Source organism: Leptonychotes weddellii, chromosome 15, assembly GCF_054177405.1.
Source record: "Leptonychotes weddellii isolate Sample4059 chromosome 15, ASM5417740v2, whole genome shotgun sequence".
Classification (NCBI taxonomy): domain Eukaryota; kingdom Metazoa; phylum Chordata; class Mammalia; order Carnivora; family Phocidae; genus Leptonychotes; species Leptonychotes weddellii.
This window is the reverse complement of record NC_138383.1, coordinates 7,446,768-7,458,996: the sequence shown is the minus strand read 5'-3', so window position 1 is coordinate 7,458,996 and position 12,229 is coordinate 7,446,768. Positions and strand designations below refer to the sequence as shown.

General features: G+C 51.7%; 1 long non-coding RNA gene across 1 annotated transcript; it reads left to right on the top strand.

Moving 5' to 3' along the window:
- Positions 1–1,117: 1,117 nt before the first annotated feature.
- On the top strand, positions 1,118–8,569 carry LOC145717288 (uncharacterized). The gene is made up of 2 exons (XR_014140404.1): positions 1,118–1,580; positions 6,591–8,569. It is a non-coding gene; the product is annotated as an uncharacterized LOC145717288 (long non-coding RNA).
- Positions 8,570–12,229: the final 3,660 nt, after the last annotated feature.

Genomic DNA, 12,229 nt, shown 5'->3' with positions numbered 1-12,229 from the left:
TCCTAGAGTCATCATTGCAAGCCCAGCATCCTTGGCCCACCCCAACTAAACAGGACACAAAGGACAAAAAGAGGCATTTCAGAGAGACAGTGAATCCCAAAAGAAAACAAGCCCTTCTCACTCAGTAGATTTTTCCCTTCTTCTCTCTTTACAACACAAAAGTTCCTCCTGGCCCCAAAAGCCCTTGGTCTTGATTCTGACCAATATTGGTAGTCCTCTTTCTGGCCTTGATTCAGAAGAGGTCTTTAAATTCTCCCACAGATATCAGAAAGTGTTTTGTTGTTTTTGTTTTTAAAGATTTTATTTATTTGACAGAGAGAGACGCAGTGAGAGAGGGAACACAAGCAGGGGGAGTGGGAGAGGGAGAAGCAGGCTTCCCGCTGAGCAGGGAGCCCGATGCAGGCCTCTGTCCCAGGACCCTGGGATCATGACCTGAGCCAAAGGCAGACGCTTAACGACTGAGCCACCCAGGTGCCCCGAAAGTGTTTTAACATTATGGGACTAGCCCACTGATCCCAGGCCACTGGGACAGTTCCATTTTTCCATAATCTTTCCCTCTCTATCAGATACTCATAGACCAGCATTGTCCTCCACATGTGATCAAAGTCAGGGTTTGGTAAGCTTGGCCGGCTCACTAGTCCCTCTGGAAAGGACTTGGGGAATCATCTTGTACATCCTCAAGCTTAAGCTAGACTATAGCCACACCTTCCCAGAGTAGACTGGGACAGTCTACCATTTCAAGATGGCTCCTCAAACGTCTGGGAAGACATCATTGGGCTACCACATCAACCTTGGATATCTTGTCGCTTGAGCTAATAAAACCCTATGTGTTTAGCTCAGGAGTCAGTCATCAAGCTCTTTCTGTAAAGGGCCAGACAGTAAATATTTTAGGTCTTTAAATATATGGTCTCTGGGGGCGCCTGGGTGGCTCAGTCGTTGGGCGTCTGCCTTCGGCTCAGGTCATGATCCTGGAGTCCCGGGATCGAGTCCCGCATCGGGCTCCCTGCTCGGCAGGGAGCCTGCTTCTCCCTCTGACCCTCCCCGCTCTCATGCTCTCTCTCTCTCATTCTCTCTCTCAAATAAATAAATAAAATCTTTAAAAAAAAAAAATATATACGGTCTCTGTCGCTACTACTCATCTCTGCTGATGTCGCGCAAAACCAGCCGTAGACAACTTGTCAACCGAGAAGCATGGCAGTGTGCCAATGAAGCTTTGTGAACACTAAAATTATATAATTGTCATGTGTCATGAAATACTACTCTTTCTTTGATTTTTTCCAATTATTTAAAAATGTAAAAATCGTTCTTAGCTTATTAAGAACAAAAATAGGCAGTGGGCTAGGTTTGGCCCCCAGACCATTGTTGGCCAACCCCCTGGTTGAAACTCCTGTTATGTGGATTTTCTGTTACTGGCAGCCTCATGCAGTCTCACCTGACACAGTGATGGCGATGAACCTTATTTGAAAATTGCTCCTAACCCCTCATGGTTTTTTTTCTATGTCTGTTTCAGAGGGTCTTGCCGTCGGCGTTGGGTTTGGGGCTGTAGGAAAGACGGCATCAGCCACCTTCGAGAGTGCCAGGTAAGCCAGGACCCTAGAGCATGGCGCGGCACCCAGCAGTGCTCTGGGAATGCTTGTTACCTTGACGGGCACCCCCAGCCCCACTGGTGGAAGTGGGGGCAAGGTCAGGTGAGGCTTACCTGAGAGAGGAACTCCATCAAAGAAGCAGGTGTACGCCATTTGTCAGATAAGCTATCTAATGGGTAACCACTTTGAAAACACCCACATGGATATAATCACCTGCATCCCCCAAATCCTGTAAATGTATAAAGACTAAACACCAAAAACAAAACAAACAAAAAAACAGAGCCAGCTCTGATGCTCTCAACTGCTCCCTCCTTTCAAAGCCCCCCCCCCCTTTCTGGACACTGCACTCCCCTGCTGTCCCCCCTTAGTGTCTGTTCCTCTGCAGGTTCTCCTGCGGGCTTCTCACCCTGTGGCCCCTTTGGAAATGTCGATGTTGCCCAGGAGCCATCGCTGGGGCTCCCTTTCTCCCCACTTAGTGCAGTCCCCTTGGGGAACCTTCTCCATTTCCAAGACTTTATTTTCCATCTGTTTTCTGGGGATGCCAGCGTTGGTCTTCAGCCTTGATTGTTTGCCGGAGCTTAGTCCTCCAGGTCCAGCTGTCTTGCAGACATCTCCACTTAGATGTTTCTTGGGACCCCCACATTCAGCTGATTGCCTCCATCTGCCATCTGGCAAAACCTGCCCCTCCTGCAGGCTTCCCCAGCACCGCCTTGCCCCCAGCTGACCAAACCAAACTCACTGCTATCCCCCACTCCTTATTTCCATAGGCAATCTTCCATAGATAATCACCATACCTTATAAATTCTTCTTCCCTTCTACCTCCCTGGCGTTACAAAGCGCCTAGATGAGGCTACAGCCTTGGGACCACAAAAGGGCTTATCCTTTGGCCATCATGGAGATGGGCTCTACACGGTCCCCCATGCCTACAAAACCATGAATACTACAGCCTCCAGGCTGGAGGAGAGCAGGGAGGAGCCTTCCATCCAAGGCTGGCAAAGTCAGGTGCCTTCAGGAGACTAAGGGGCAAGAAAACACGTGGACACAGTCATTGGGTAGAGACCATTGGGAATGGTAAGGATGGAGGTGAATCTCAGCTAGGCAGTGTATGCACTATCGAAGGGCACAATTATTTTAAAAATGAAACTCACGTTACAGAGATGGCCCAGGGGCCACTGGTTTCTGACCCCTGCATCTAGCTCATTTCACTGCCTTCTGATTGAGGCAATCTCAAAATCGACCTTTTCTTTCCCTCCCATGAGGCAATGGTCCCGCCTCCTTCGGCGATCAACCCTGTGTCTATCCCGCATGCTTGTCAGGAACTCGCTTCTCCCAGAGCCCCTTTCCTGTGCTTCCCGGCGGCCGAACCTGCGTGAGGCCTCTTTATGCCCCATCACCTCCGTCTAGCTATCCCTTGGCCGACATGGGGCCCCTGGGTGTTAGGTGTAGCCTCTGCCCGTCTTTAAATTCTAATGCTGCGTGTTAGGGGACATGTGTGCTCCTTGAAGCCCCAGATGTGTGTGTGGGCTGGCATGTTCCAAGTCGAAATTTTCCCTGTTCTCAGCTTCTCATTCCCACCTGCCAGGCCCGCAAGTCACTCCAGCGTCATCTGTTAACATGATGTCCATTGTGAAAACCAAATGAGAGGTAGATGGGGGGAGGGGGGGCGGCGGGGAGAACTGTATAATGTGAGAAATGTCACCAAAATCAAGGGTGAACGGTGAATGATAATGCCCTGCAGACTGCTCTTCTTACACGGGGTGGGGGGGATTGGGGAGTGTGGCTCTGTGTCCTCCGCACAGCCGTGTTGATCTTGGCCTCGCCTAGACCACGAGAAACTTCCGAGTCAGCGGGAGCTAGGGAGGCACAGCGGCCCCGAGGGGCTGGCCCTGGAAGCATCCACAGGCCAGGTCCTCCCAGGGCACAGGCACCGCGCATGTTGCAGTAGGTCTGTGGCCCGCAGGTGACAGCCCTGGCCCCCGTCCCTGCGCTCGCAGGCCGGGCCTTCAGTCCGGTGGCGCCGTGTCTCCTGGGACATTGAGATGTCAACTCGGATGGCCCTCTCTTCTATCACTTGTACTTTCTGCTCATCTTGATAAATATTTCTGAAGAAAGTAGAGCAAAAACCTTTCCAACCCAGCTCCTCCCTTCCCTTTGACGAAGCAGGCTGTCTCGGAGTTACATAAACCCTCCACAGGACCCTCCCCATCCCACTGGGAGTGAGCTGGGGCTGCAGGCCTCAGGATTTTCAGCCTCACAAAACCCCTGCTGAATGAACTGCTGGGGGGGAGGCCGGGGGGGCGGGGGCGATTCTCAGGCCCCCGCACTGCACCCACCCCCAGCCACAGCCTGGGGGGCAGAGATGTGAGAGCTCTGGCACCATCCCTGCTATGTCCAGAGGGTCTCCCTCAAGCAGACCCCACCCTTCAGCCCATTTTCCCCACCCAGAAATCCATATCTAGTTCATGATTTGGGTTTCTCCTGAACAAATGCCTGTGATCTTACCCTTGAGTGGGGGAAACTACACAACAGCCCCCAGGCTTGTGAGCTTTCTTGGCCCTTCGCTCACAGTACAAATGAGTTCCCATGGGAGGATGGGGACCAGCGGGCGGTCGTCGAAAGGGAACAAGGGAGAAGGAGAAAGAAAGCGACAGGCGAATAATGCCGGAGGGTGGGCTGCAAGAGCTAAGTCATCAGATGATTAAACACATCTCGTCAAAGAGACAGGTTTTGCTTGATAAAATTCCAGCCCCCTGTGATACAGAGGCGGCTCGCTTCACGCATGACTCGGGGAGGTTGAAAATAAAGGCACGAGAAAAGATACAAGGTACACGCTGACCAAAAGAAAGCAGGAATGGCAGTTTTAGAATCAGACAAAACAGACTTTGAGGCAGAAAGCCTCATAAAGAATAAAGGCCAGTACTTCCCAAGAAGAGAAACCGCGCCCCAGGATGCTGTAACCCCTGTGCATCTGTGTGCACCTAGCAATAGTAAGTCTCAAACTGGTTAAGAACAGTGGTCAGAATTGCAAGGAAAAAAAAAAAAAGACAAAACCGCCGTCCCGGTGAGTGGTTATGATCCCCCTCTCCGGCACTGAGAAAACAGATGAAAAGTTAGCACCATGTCCATCACGGACGGATGCAGGGCCCCAGACTAGCAATTAGAAAACTTCCATTCTCTTTAAGCACACATGGGCGTGTTTCCCAAAATTGAGGCGAGAGCTCTGCCGCAGAGGTCAGAGTGCCCCCAAATCGATACTGTTCAGACCACGGTCTGACCTCAATGCGACATAACTGAAAATCACAGAAAAGATAGCCAAAATAGTCGGTTAGCGGGCCATAAGATTAGCGGAGCGTGAGCTCCAAGGGAGGGATACAAACCCAATGTGTGTCTCTTCCCTCCTGTCGGGGGCGCTTCCGAGAACGCGGGGTACTTCATCAGGAGTGTGGGGACGGGCACCCCGGAGAGGTGGAGATGACAGAAACAGGGGACACTGTGAACAAGTGCCCACATTGGTCCCCAAGGCGTTTTTAGGGCCAGGTGAGGATGGAGTTCACATGGTCCTTCCTAGAAGACAAGCCTGACAGCTGAGGAAGCCCATCATTGAGCAAGAGGTTGGCAGCTAGGGTGCGTTCTGATGCAGGGACATGACAAAACCCAAGAGGTGATTTGAACTGCGATCTGGCTCTGATGGGATAATTTTGGGGGGAAGGGGTAGACTGACCAGTGTGAAGAATTCAGCCCTCGAACAGATCGGTATTGACCACCCACAGCTTTGCGCCTTCATAGCTCCCAGGACGACGAGGGAGGCGGTGACGGTGTGGGAATGAAGAGGGACCAGTGGGAGGAAGAGGTTTTCAGTGCAGAACCGCCCGACGGCAGCTGTCGGCTGATTTTGTTGTCGTGTGGAAGGGGGAAGGGAGAATCAGGTTCGGGCAACAGGGAGATATAGGTAATCACGTGGCGCCGTGGAAGGGTCCCCAGGGAGGCAGTACGCATTTGCATGGACTTGGGAACGAAGGTAGCTGGCACGTGCATGGGCTACGCATGGGTCAAGCTCGCTGCTGTACATTTCGTGCAGGGGGTCAGCAAACTGCAGCCTATGGGCCAGGTCTGGCCCAACACCCGGTTCTGGAAATGGCATTTTCTTAGAACACAGCCAACACCCGTGTGTTTTACCTATCATCTGTCGCTCCTTCTGTGCTGTGTTGGTTGAGTTGGGTAATTGCCCCAGAATCTTGAGGCTGAAGGCTGAGAATATTTATTATCTGGCCCGTTGCAGACAGTCTGTAGACCCCTAATCTAGTGGAAGACCATAATTTTAGTCCAGATCTGTCATCAGACACTCTGATGCATGCCCGCTAACTTTTGTACAACCTCTTTCTTGTGCCCTGTGTATAATGCATCTGGAAGCAGGAGGTTCTCTTCCCACCCACATGGTATCGCAGCCACCAGGAAAGAGAAAGGTACAAAGAAATACTCCCTAGAAGGCACCGGCTTCAATTCTGACCTGGACTCGGGCAGGACGCAGGCGTACGATTTGTGTTTGGCTTCTGCCACCTAGTGTTCGGACGCTGTCACTTCACCTTTATGGTGCCCTCCCCAAGGCCCTCCTGAGCTCCCTCCACCTTTCCTTCCTCACTGGACAGCTTGCCTGGTGCTCTTCATCCTGAATTCAGCGTCCCCCTGAATTACAAAGAATCTCAGGCCTCAAAGGGCAGCCCATAGCTCAAGGGAAACACGGCTTTCTTCTTTCTGATCTGGCCCCATAGCAATTTCTTCTGGTTTCACCACAAACAAATTCTTCAGACCACATGTCCTTGGGGTGTTTGCTGCTTAAACAGTTTTCCTTTCTGAAGTGGCATTACCTCCAAAGAACGTGTTCCCCAGAGAGGAAACATGCCCTCCGCTCTCACTCGACTCCGTGGCAGGTATAATTCAAACCAGCAGGGAGAGCGAAGCTGCTTACGCATAAGCATTTTGCTTCACATACCAATTCCTATGTAGGCTTTGACTCAGCACACCCATTGGGAGGTGTCTGTCATCTTTGAACACACCCTGACCAGCAGGTGCAACAGGCTTCGTGGAGCCGAGGAGGCTGGCTGGCTGCAGATTCATAGTATGCCATGGATGATCCACAAGCCACATCCCCAAGGTGCGCCTGGACGTGTGCCCCAACCACCTAAGGCTAACCCACACCCAGATGCTTGGGAAGGGATGCCAGGTCGATTAGCCTGCCTTCCGACCAAAGATGAGGTCATTGAGTTACGGGGGGCAGCGGGGACATCAAAATAAAATTTTAAAGTATATGTTTGCCTCCCAGATCAAGGAGTAAGTCGTAAGTCAGATATATGCTTTCCCCGGCTTGAAAACCAATACATATGTTGGTATATTAATGATCACTTAAGACAGCAGTCATTGGTCAACTAAGTAGCCATTTGTTTAGAAACAAAAATGGCAGGAGACACATTTTCCTGGTCATTAGTCAACAGTCTCCAGTTGGTGAGTAGGTCTGTATTTGGAAGTCACCTATTACTTACGTGCTTCTATCTGTCCAACTAGTTCCCCTACTTCGGTTCCAGTAAATTCTTGAAAACAGGTTTGCAAATTAAATGTAGGGCAGGTCAAGAGCAGGCGTCACTGTTGTGGTGGGGAGGGGTCTTGGAGAACTGAAGTGTAAACTTCTCCATCATAGTTCACTCACACCTCCTGTAACCGCCTCCACAGGTCAAGCTGCTCTTACGAGGCCCCTAGACCTCTCTGTCGCAGGACCAGCTCCCAGACTTCCAGAAAGTTCTCAGGAGACTGTCCTTCCTCAGGCTGCTGGTCTTGACCTCCCCACCCACCCATGGAGTTGGGTCTTACCATTCCCCCGAGGGGAAGCCAGAGCCCAGCCCGGTCTCTCTGGAGAGTGGTCTTCAGCCTGAGAAGCGGAGCCCCAGCATGGGAACAGGAAGGTGCCTGGGAGAGGAGATACTTTCACACCTTGACCCGACCATGGCAGAGTGGCCCACACCCTCTCCCCCTCCCCGTGCCACACACCCCGCCGCCCCCCTCCCCCTTTGATCCCTCCAGCAGAACTAGGAGTGAATTCTTGTGCTGTTCTGTATTTGCAACAGCAGATCGTGCTCTCAATTCTATTTTCTGCCAACAAGCCCTTCTCTTGAACCCATCAAGCTACCTTGCCTGGAATTCTAGAGTTATCTATTGGCAGCACTGTCTCTGAAATTGTTCTTTCCAGCCCTCCCGCACAGTGATCACTTTACCCTGAATGCTGAAGAGACCGGGGAGTTTGCAAGCAGCAGGCAGGTGGCACAGAGCGCCACCATGCTGTGGTTTGACATCATTGTCACCAGGTGATGTACAAACAATGACGGAGGGACAGAGCGGGCAGGAAGCAGTGGAGACACGTTGATGTCAGAAGCAGCAGGCGTCCTCCGCAGAAGTCATACCTACAAAAGCTGAAGACCATGTACTATATACAAGTTTATAAAAATCTGGTGTGCATTTTCATAGCATCTTTGTATTCCATCTGATAGTTCATTCAGTTCAGCACCAAGGGCTCTTCCCCCGCCGTCTTACTGTCCCGCCTCAGCCTGACACCAAGGCTTTGGTGTGGCTCCCCCCCCCACCCGCCAGGAAGGAGGGGAATACGGAACGACAGGGAAAGAGCAGGAAGCCCCTCTGCCCGTGACTGTGGCACCTGGAGGAAAACGGTGGTGCGAACTGATCTAACTGCAGAACACCCCAAAATCCGTTAGTGTTTTCTTTAGGACATTTTAGGGGTAACGCATTTATTTTTCTAATGACTTTTTTTAAAAAAGTTATAAAAGTTATTATATTAGTCGTGAACGTAACAAGGATGAGCCTAAAAGCCCGCCACACACCTGGGTGGAGCCAGACGCGGACTGAGCAGTTCCTCGGGACATTGCAGAGCCCTTCACTCTGCAGCGCTATTCCTGAGCACTCCCCACAGGGTTTTGTGTGGGGTTGGTTTTTTTTTTTTTTTTTTGACATTTTTTTCCCCCTTGTCCCCATCGCACCTCAGGAAGTGCCCCTCCCATCCTTGGAACACCTGGGGGCTCTGGATGGAACCTGCCTCCAGAGAACAGTCTGCAGGTGCATTGCTCCAGGAGGCTTGACCACCAGGAGCCAGAAGGGATGGGGGCTGGGAAGTGAGGGCCAGAAAGGAGATGTCTCGGCTCCGTCTCCACGGTCCTTGTCCAAACCCCAGCGTTCTTACTGCCCTCTGCCACTCTTTTTCCCAGCCCCTTCTTCCTTCCCATGGGTTTTTATGCTCCCTGCAAGAGCAGGTGGGACAGAAAGCAATGAAAAAAGTAACTGCATCCTGACAGTAAGGCACCTCCAGCTGTGTTTTGTCCCCTAGTCCTGCCAAGGTTTTTCTTTGACCAGGTTATCCTCTCGGGGGGGTAGGGGCATCCTCTCTGACACTTTGCCCTCCATGTCCCCCGGTCTGTGCAGACAAATGGATGTCATTGTTACCGGGAGACCCGGGAACTCTCCAGCTGATGAGGCAGAGAATCCGGACCTCCACAGCCATTCATTTGGGAAACATGCCCCTCGGGGGGCCTGCTGCCCTTACATCCTGGCATTGGCTGGATGGAGAGATGCATGCACGGATGAATGAAAGTCTGCTGATCACTTACCTGTCACCTGAGATTGTCCGTGAGAAACTGTTTCATCTTAGTCTGGCTTCACCCACGTATCTGGCAGACTTTCCACACTTCCCAGGACAGCTGTGACAAATAACATCATTTTAACAAAGGAGCACCCCCCCCAGGAAAGAGACAAAGAGAAATCCGATTGGTTTGGGGGTGTTCTGGAAGTCAGGACTCTTCACACCTCTGCTCGCTGTGCGTCTAAGGTGACCATCCGCTGTGTTGGAGTGACCTCGCCAGGAAGCCCAGCAACGGTCATTCATCCCCTCCTGCTGGTACGAGATTGGGGAGCCATATCTCACTCTGAAAGATGGTTTCCCTTAAAGGATGGGGACATTCTCTGATGTGAATCTCCAACGGCTGTGTGTGCCTACTCACACGCCCATCCCTCCACACACACAGTTCTACAGAGATAGAAAAATGCCTGCGAGGATTACTAGGAAATGTGCTCATTTCAGCACACTGTCCTTCCGGTGGTACCTCTGGGTCAAGCAGGTGGGACTCGGGTGAGCAAGCCCCTGGCAATCCGACCGTGTCCTTGACTCTTACTGCCTACACCGCAGTTTCCATGGGCATTGCATGAAGAGGGGTGGGGTGTATCTGGGGTCCTGGCACTGTTGGGCTTTTGTGGGACATAAAAACATCCCCTGTGTATGTGAAGACGGACATAGAACTGCCACCTTCTATGTTTTGCAAAGTAAAGACATTGAAAGAAAGTCACTATCACAGGCTCTCACCATCCATCAGTTCTTTTATGAGGGATCTCTCTATTCAAAATGTACTCATCACCAAAGAAATTAGTTCATATACTCGGGAAAAAACAAAGCCCTTTCTACCTTCCAGATAGGGATTTACTTGTCTTCATCTTTCCCTCTCTCTCTCTCTCTCTCTCTCCATTCAAATTCAGAGCAACGTATAATATGAAAAGCTTGTAATTATGTTCTTCATACAGATTAGTGAGGTTGAGCCCCACTGGACAATGTAACAAGGGCATCTTGGCCATCCACTCTATTCTACTGTGTATCAAGCTCTGCTGAAAATCTTACAGTGTTGTAAACTGTGTTGAAAATCAGTTTCTCTAAATCGGGATGATGTATTTGCAAATATGTTCCTTTGCGTCCTCCTGCCCTATCATCTTCCCCTGTATGCAGAAGCCATCCCGGAGAGGAAGCAGGGTGACAGAGGGAGGTCTTACCAGGGATCTTGACACTTGAATTCCTGGCATTACCCGGAAAGAGAACACCTTCTCTTGGAGAGGGACCTGATACCGGAAGGCACTAAATTCCTTTTAATTGACTAATTCTGTTTCTGCTACTGTGTGGAAACGAGGTTCTCCAGGACAGGATAATGTCATAGGAAAAAAGATGAATTTTTAACGTACATCTGAATTACAGGGTGTAAATCTTGATACAGACACACACGGAGTGGAGTGCCTGTTTGCCCGATGTGGGTTTGGGATATGATCTGAGAGAAGGCAAGGAACAGCGACACAGTCAACCCCAGACCCTTGTGCACCTGCTTCCAAGGCCACCAAGATAGCAGGTGTCACTCACGGGGAGGGAGATAGAGCGCCTCCCACCAACAGCTGCTCGCATGCGCAGGGCACGGTGAGACAGGCCTGTGAGAAGGCGTGGGGGCAGGGTGTGGCTGGTGCAGCCCCCGCCCCTCCCCAGTCTAGCGCACCTCAAGAACACGTGGAATATTTAAGAGCATGGATCCTGGAGCTAGACCACCCAGGTTCAAATCCTGGCTCTGCCACTTGCTGTACAGCCTGAACGGGTTGGTTTTTGTTCTGTGCCTCCGTTTCCTAATCTACAAATTCCCACAATATTAATAATCATCAATAGTCATGGGGCGCCCGGGTGGCTCAGTTGGTTAAGTGACTGCCTTCGGCTCAGGTCATGATCCTGGAGTCCCTGGATCGAGTCCCGCATCGGGCTCCCTGCTCGGCAGGGAATCTGCTTCTCCCTCTGACCCTCCCCCCTCTCATGTGCTTGCTCTCTCTCATTCTCTCTCAAATAAATAAATAAAATCTTTAAATAAAAAAAAAATAGTCGTAGTAGTAGTAGTATCGATAACAGTGTCTTTGGCCTGCCCACTGCAGACACTCCAGATAGATGCCCAGCCCATTCCTGTCCCAGCCCATGGTCCAGGACAAGAGCTCCCAGCCCCCTGCCTCCCAGAAGGAGAACTGGTTTGGAAGTGGCTTCCACAGTCTACATGGGACCACACAGGCCTGGACGCCCCAGGCCAGGAACGTGGGGGTCTCTCAGTGTGTGTGGCTGGCCCTGACATTGCTTCTGTTGACCAGTGCCTTGGGCCCCCTGCCTAGCATCCTTTCCCTGACTTCCCCTTGGCCCTCCCAGGCTGATTTTCCGGTCATGTCCCAGCATGGAGTCTTCATGCTCACTGTCCCTTGCTCTGGGACTGCTCAGCCTTTATTGTGCAGCATATGCTTTTCTCCATCCTGCACCCTTGCCTGGAATGGAGCCTGAGCCACCTCTTCTGTTCTTTGCACGGGACCCAGGTCCGGGCTGTGCATGGTCGGCTCTGCACCCGGGACGGTGGGGGCGGGGGTGTGGTGGTTGACAGCCTGCCCGGAATTCTGTAGATGGTTTCGTAATGGACAGCCCCTGCCAAGGGCATGAGCCACTTCCCCGTTGCCCCACAATTCCCTGGACTCCTTCTAGACCTCGAGTTGCTTGTCCCAAGCTGTGCAGGGGGACGGATAGGGCAGCAATGGGAACGGAGGAGAGAAAAGTCTGTGTCGTCTCCAGCGCCTGGGAAAGCCACAAAGAAACCACACTGCTGTTCTCAAAGAGCTTTGTAGGGTCTGTGCCTCCCCCCAAGCCCGCCGCAGGCTAAACAGAGCACACGTTGTGTGGAGATCGGTCCCCCGTGCCAAGATGTCCAACCCTGTCGCCAGGGACTTGGGTGGGGGTGGCTGGAGGCAGTGGTGGGGGAGGA